Here is a 7,551-nt window from a genome sequence, read left to right as displayed (position 1 = left end):
CCTGTCCTCACGCCTGTCCTCACACCTGCCCTCATGCCTGTCCTCACACCTGCCCCCATGCCTGTCCTCACACCTGCCCTCACACCTGTCCTCACACCTGCCCACATGCCTGTCCTCACACCTGCCCTCACACCTGTCCTCACACCTGCCCCCATGCCTGTCCTCACACCTGCCCTCATACCTGTCCTCACACCTGCCCTCACAACTGCCCCCATGCCTGTCCTCACACCTGCCCTCCCATCTATCTTTACACTTTATTTTCACATCTTACTTTGCCATAGCTTCCCAACCCCACTCAAGTACTTTCCTCCTCCTTGCCCTGCTCGGTGTTTCTTAATTGCCTAATATAGTATACAGATATTCGTGTATTTATATATTTGCCTCCCCTACTGGAATGAAGGTTTCATGAAGAGGAGCTTGCACTATGTTTAATGCTGCTTGCTCTAACTATGACGTGCCTGGCCCTACAGAACTTTCAATAAATATTTAGTGAGTTACTGTCTAAAGATTCATGGAGACACAGAGAAAAGACACTCACAGGGGAAAGCCACAAGGTGACTCCTTCAAACTTGGTCCATGGAGAAAGGAGATTTACCCACGGGAACTAGAATTTTAATGGATTTTTGCTAATTCTTTGAGACTTGTATCTATGCATACAATGTATCTTGATCAGATTCACCCTGACTTTTCCTCCTAACAACTCTTAGTTCTAATACATAACCCGGCCTCTCCCAACTTCATGTTCTCTGTGTGTGCGTGTGTGTGTGTGTGTGTGTGTGTGTGTGTGTGTGTGTGTTTATCTTCTATCTATCTATCTATTTATCTATCTATCTATCATCTATAAAGCCCAATTTGTGCTGCCCATGAAATTTCCAGTATAGGGCCATCTCCTAGAGCACAAATGACCTACATGGAAGCACACCCTAAAAGAAAATTGACTCTGCTTATCAACTGTCAATAGCTCCTCAGTTAGGGGTAGGGCTCCTGAACCCTTCTCACCTCCATACCTAAGGGAGCTTTAGGCATTAGGAGCCAGACACGCCAAATCCTTCTACTCCCTGCACCTTGCCCTTTGCAATATTGAGTCTAACTGCTGCTCGGCCTCTTGGCTAAGATCAACTGAAGAAGTGGAATCCATTTTTTTTTTTTTTGGTTTTTTCGAGACAGGGTTTCTCTGTGGTTTTGGAGCCTGTCCTGGAACTAGCTCTTGTAGACCAGGCTGGTCTCGAACTCACAGAGATCCGCCTGCCTCTGCCTCCCGAGTGCTGGGATGGAATTCATTTCTTTACACCTCACACTGACTTCCTTGTAAGTCGCTTTTGCTACTGAACAAGGGTCAGGTGATGGTCTGTCTACGACCCCTAGGTTTGGGGATCAGGTGATGGTCTGTCCACGACCCCTAGGTTTGGGGAGACCATTCACATTTCCATCCTCTTTCTTTCCTTCTCCTCCTCCTTTTCTTTCTTTTTCTAGACAAGATGCCATGTAGTTGAGGTTGGCCTTGAACTTATGATGTAGCGAAGGATGACTTTGTACTTCTGATATTCTGCCTTCATCTCTCACATGCTGATATTTCAGACATATAGCACCATGCCCAGTTTACAAGGTAATGGGGTTCAAATTCATGGCTTTGTGTGTGTTAGGCAAGCCTTACGGGCTGAGCTACATCCCCAGACCACGCACTTCCCCTTTCTCTTGGCTCTCTGTCCTTGCCCTGTAAAAATGTCCAGCTATACTGGGAAAAGATGAGAGACAACAATGATCCGAGCCAAGTCATGCCAAATCAGCAATTTTTCAGACTCCCCATCCGTTTGTTCATCCAAGTCACATGAACAGGCACAGCAGAGACCAGCCAAGCACAACTCAGATCTGAAGATCTCTCAGCCACTCCATACCCGTGAGAGACAATGATAAATGCTGGTTGTTCAAGGTCAGCGAGTTTGAAGGTGGCATGTTTCATAGCCTCAATAGCAAGACAAACCCTAAGACATACGGCCAGTCCTTCCGGTAGTTATCAAAGCAGCTTTGCTCTCTGTGGCTCGGATGTCATGAAGTCTGCAGGACCTGCATAGATGAGCCATGGAACACAATGTCTCAGCCGCTGCAGATCAATAGCCTGGCATGCAGATGAACAAAGCCATCTGACATAGCCCGGAGAGACAGATCAGGTTTCTGAGACTAAGAAGTATGACTAAGAGCCAGACTGTGGATGGGGAAATGCACAGAAATAAACGTTTTCTTCTGAGATGGATTGGATGAGGGCCAGTCAGCCACTCTGACCTTGACCCAAGCTCCCCGCATCCTATTTCACAGATGCTTTGACAAGGAGCTCAGCCATCAACCCCCACTTTGTTCGTGAAACACTGCAGTAGGGCTTACTGCACCACGGAGAACTGATGGAGCCCTCAGATCCCCAAATACTGCTTTCTCCAAAGGGCAAAGCAGCAAGCTGTGATCTTTATATTAAGCTTCTGGATGGGAGCCCCAAATAAATTCACCACCCAGCCATACATAAGTGCACTCCATGGTGCACTGAAGGTCAGTATATTTCCAGATGATCCCATCCTTTCCATAGTCACAGAGATTCTTGCCAAAGAAAAGAGAACATGAGCTAGCAAGGACAACACCTGCTGAACCGTTCGCTAAAGGTGACTCTTTGGTTCATTTGAAAAAAGAAGCAAATGCAAACACAGCTCTCAGTCTGGATTCTAAGAATCTGAGCCATCTCCTTAGTCCCTGTTTGCCTTGCAAGGATGTATCCCTCATGCTTGTTGCATTAAATCATGTTTTGAAATGCCCGGGTACCACTTCCTACCAAATAACCTTCTTCTAAAACATAGAGCATCAGAACTCAGTCAAGCCCTTAAATAAGAAGTCAGTGCCATATCTTAGCGACAAATATATAAACATAAATCACAAGATGAAGAACAACATTGACCTTGTCAAGTTATCTCCAGTCTTCCAGTCAGTTCCCACCACTCTACCCCTCCCCCTGTTCACACAACTCAGCTTCCAGGGTCTCTTGCTCGCTTTTGTATGAACATGTTTGACTCCTGTCTCTGACTTTTGTGGGTTCTGTTACTTGACCCACACTGCCTGGATTCCTCCCTCACTTTCCCCAGAACTCATCAGATATCCTTGTTGTCAAAGATCTCCCTGACCACATAGAAAGGTAGAAATAGATAGATGGTAGGTAGATGATAGATAGATAGATAGATAGATAGATAGATAGATAGATAGATAGATAGATAGAAGATAGTAGATAGATAGATAGATAGATAGATAGATAGATAGATGATAGATAGATAGAAGATAGATAGATAGATAGATAGATAGATAGATAGATAGATAGATGAATAATAGATAGATAGATAGATAGATAGATAGATAGATAGATAGATAGATAATAAATACATGATAGGTAGATAGATAAGTAGATAGATAGATAGATAGATAGATAGATAGATAATAAATACATGATAGGTAGATAGATAAATAGATAGATAGATAGATAGATAGATAGATAGATAGATAGATAGATAGATAGATGGAGAGATAGAGAGATAGATAGATATAGATAGATGATAGATAGATAGATAGATAGATAGATAGATAGATAGATAGATAGACAGACAGATGATAAATAGATGATAGATAGTAGATAAATAGATAATAATTAGATGATAGATAGATAGATAATAATTAGATGATAGATAGATAGATAGATAGATAGATAGATAGATAGATAGATAGATGATAAACCCACCCCAAGCCCTTATAGCATTCCTCATGCTTTTTACTCAGCTTTCTCTTTCTATCACAATAGCCCCTGAGCTAATAAGTGGCTATATACTTTCTTATTTGTTCATTATACACACACACACACACACACACACACACACACACTTTGCTTAATTCTATATGCCTTACATATAGGGAAATACCTGACACCATGGTAGGAATTCAATGAACAAACTTTCATTTCTTAAGTAGTGACTTCATGCCAGATGGTTAATACACGACAATCGTTTAACAGAGAACAAATTGCTTTTAAGTGTGTTTTGCATAAGCATCATGATAGCACCAATGCTTCAGATCAGGGAATCAAAGCTCAAAAAAAGGCTAAGATACTTGCCTGAGACCCACACCAGCTCTCTGTGAACAGTCAAGGCCATGCTACCTACAGTGTGCCAGGCTACTGTTCAAACATCATCTGGTGGTTTGGGTTACAAAATGCATATCAGGCACACCTCTTGCAACAGGAATATTCCATGAGCATTTCTTTCTGTCACTGGTCACTTTTTGTCCCAGAAGAATCAAGCCCAAGACTAGATGTTCCTCCCCCAGAGTAGACGGGCATCCTGAGCTGTACTGGGACATGAATGGCCAGGGATAAAATAATAAATAAGTCAATAAATGAAGGAAGGAGGGAAGGAAGGAAGGAAGGAAGGAAGGAAGGAAGGAAGGAAGGAAAGAAGGAAGGAAGGCAGGCAGGCAGAAGTTGATCTACTCTGAAACTCCATTAGAGTTTTCCAGAGACCTTGCCGTGATGAAACGCTATTTCAGTCTCCCATAGTCCAGGAATTCAGGGATTTATTAAAGATTAAAAGTGAAAAGTTCGACTGCATTGGTGTGCTTCACCCTCGGTGCCAGCCAAGTGCTTAGTTGGCACTAGCCATGTCCTGCAAACATTAGGTCAGCCTTCCTCCCCATCGGCCAGTGAGGATGATGGCATGAGAGAGGACTGTGGGTCACTCAAGACCAATGGACCAAGAAACAAATCCGATCCCTACTAAGCCCCCACGGGGCCTTCGTTTTAAATAATCCCCTTCCCTTCTCCACAGTCACCCACTCTTATTTTGTCTCAGACTATTTACACCTCCTTACTACAGGTGTCTGTCCTCAGTGGGTGTGAGCTTGTGCAGTGTTAGGACTCTGTTCCCATCGCCTCTGCACCCCTAAGGATCAACCCCACCTCTGACAAGTATTAACGTTAGGTACATATTTGCTGACTCAGGGAAGACGCAGCATGAGCTTCACATATCAACTGCATCCTCTAGCAAGCAGAATAACTAGCCTCTTCCGCACAGGGCAGGCAGCAAAAAACGTGGCCAGAGACCTCTGAGCTGACCGCAGCGTCTAGTTCCCCAACATGCATTCATCTCTCACCCTTCACCTGCCCCTCCCTGAGGCCCAGAACCACCCACATTCACCTTCCAAACATGCTTTAAGAAGGAGCAAGCATCCCCCCAGCGCCCCACCCTACCTTACCACAGCCCGACACATCGACGTTAAGTTACCTTTAAACTGTGTCTGTTCGCATCTGCGATTTCTGGATAAAAGACAGCGTTTGGGCAGCCGCTCTACTGCACCCCGACCGATGAGAGATCTCCCACCCCTCTGAAGGAACAGCAGCGCCTTGCTCCTCCCTGGCTAACTGCATTCGCTCACCCATCCCCTGCAAAACAAATCATCTTCTTTTCCTTGCGCTAAAACCCATCCATCAACAAATCCCGAGTCCCTAAGAACCGGCTCCCACGCCCGCGGAGGGCGCCCTCCACACAGAAAAACACACACTCACAAACCCCAGTCCAGAGCCAGCAGGTGTGGGCATGTATTTAATCTGTCCTTTGAAAACGAGCCGGTTTATGAGGGGTAGGATCGAAACTAAAGGGATGCCCAGGAACCTTGTGGAAAGCAATGTAAATGTCAAGTAGCCAAGTTAGGAAACTATTTACCGCGCCAATAGTTCACGCGGTTTCACTCCTAGTCCTGGGGAAGGCCACGTTCAAAGCAGCGAAGCGCGCAGCCCGGGGCAGCAGCAAGTGCTCCCTTCTCGGTGCTGCTTTCCAACTCCGCTATCCTTTGAGGATTTTCCCATCAACCGCACCCTTTGGTCCCAGCGTGGGGCTCAGTATGTCAGGCCTGGGAACCCGGGTCTGCACACACCGCCTCAAGGATCGCCATCCCCTACCTGGGTGGAAAATCCGCAGCTAGCCCGGCAGCAGCTGAGCAGCCTCAGTCTGGGCAGCCGCGGCTAACGCAGCGTCCCGGGGATCCCAAGCGAGGGAGAGGCAGGCACTTGCCTGGGACGCACCTGCACTACCGCGCCCTGGTCGCCGTCGCCGCCACCCGCCTCTGTGAAGCGCGCTCCCGCCCCCCTGCAGCACCCCAGCCCTCCCGGGACTCGTGAGTCCTCTCTTCAGCAGGATCAGAACGCTAGCACAGTCACCGATCTTATTCACTGCGGAAAGCTCTTTCCGTCTAAGCCCCTTTTGGATTCAAGAGTTCAGGATAGGTTGGAGGGGAGCCAGCGCCCACTCCCAAGTCCCGCCCTCCGCTTTCTGGATTTGCAGATGGACCGATCTGCAAACTTCTTAGTCCATTAGGTTTGCTCCCACTTGACTGTAATCATCTTGCTCTCCCCATCCCCCTACCCCTACCTAAAGCGACAAGGTGCACGTGGCTCCAAGCTCTATCCCCACCCACCCCTGACCAGGGTATGTCACATGACAAAGTTCTCAGGCAGGGGGAATCCTCGGATTAAGCTCTCTCCAAACTACATAAAATAATGGATGTTGACAAATCACTCTGGCCTTGTTAAGCCCTTTGGATCTGAAAAAGAGCTTGCTTAGCCGGTGGAGGGTCCAGAGGGGAGTGAGGAAAACCTGGAGAGTTTGGACATATTGGAGAAAGGCTCTAGTCATTTTCCTCTTCCCAACACCCTCAACTCAGGTTCATAGCTGGCTCACAGCCGCAATTCAGCCAGCCTGGAAAGACATTCTCCAAGCATGGGGCTCCTTGTAGGAGAAAATAAAGAGTAAAATAACCACTGAAATGTATTTAGGGGAAGAGTGGGAGAAGGGTGTCTGTGCTCCACATGAGCAGGGCTCTCAGAGGTCAGAAGAGGGCATCGGATAGCCTGGAACTATAGTTACAAACAATTGTGAACTGCCATATGGGTGCTGGGATTTGAACCCTGGTCCTCAGAAGACCAGCAAGTGCTCTTAACCGCTGAGCCATCTCTCCAATCCCAAATGATAACATTTTTAAAGAACAAAAGTAAACAAAAAAGGATACGGTAACACAAATGTCTATAAATAAATAACTGGGTAAATAAATTACTATAGTAATATTAAAAATTATGCTGGAGAAAATAGCTCAAAAAGTGAATCTGGACCTTTATTTCATGTATAAAAACTAACTCATAATAAGTTAAATATCTAAATACAAAAGCTAAAATCATAAATCTCTACAAAAAGTTATGACATGGCATTTGACAATTATTTCTTGGATACAATCCCAAAAGCCTAGATAATTCAAAAATTAGTTTATTTTGTCAATATGTTTGTAGTCCTATGTCAATATGCCTTGTACTCAGGAGGCAGAGGTGGGAGGATCTGAAATTCAAGGATAAAGACCCTAATCCCAAAAAAACAAAGTTATTGGTAGATGGGTGTGTGTGTGTGTGTGTGTGTGTGTGTGTGTGTGTGTGTGTGCAAGAAAGAAAAAGAGAGGGAGGGAGAGAACAGCAGAATCAGAACTCCTGTT

The 7,551-nt window shown here is 45.7% G+C and overlaps 1 protein-coding gene across 4 annotated transcripts in view; it reads right to left on the bottom strand.

Annotated features, from left to right (window-relative positions):
- The window catches only part of Sv2b (synaptic vesicle glycoprotein 2B), a 153,242-nt gene extending 146,831 nt beyond the window's left edge, over positions 1 to 6,411 (bottom strand). Inside the window, exons 1-2 of one of the 4 annotated variants that reach the window (XM_026784291.1) lie at positions 5,975 to 6,213; positions 5,301 to 5,458 (exon numbers count right to left, since the gene is read on the bottom strand). The gene's annotated coding sequence lies outside the window, so the exon portion shown is untranslated. Of the gene's footprint in view, positions 1 to 5,300; positions 5,459 to 5,738; positions 5,865 to 5,974; positions 6,214 to 6,236 lie in introns of those variants that run through there. The other 3 variants (XM_026784292.1, XM_005357752.3, XM_026784293.1) reach the window with 3 other exon arrangements.
- Between the last annotated feature and the right edge of the window lie 1,140 nt (positions 6,412 to 7,551).

This window comes from Microtus ochrogaster, chromosome 22 (genome assembly GCF_000317375.1).
Source record: "Microtus ochrogaster isolate Prairie Vole_2 chromosome 22, MicOch1.0, whole genome shotgun sequence".
NCBI classification, from domain to species: Eukaryota; Metazoa; Chordata; class Mammalia; order Rodentia; family Cricetidae; genus Microtus; species Microtus ochrogaster.
Note: the sequence above shows the minus strand (reverse complement) of the source record. Positions and strands in the feature narration are given on the sequence as shown.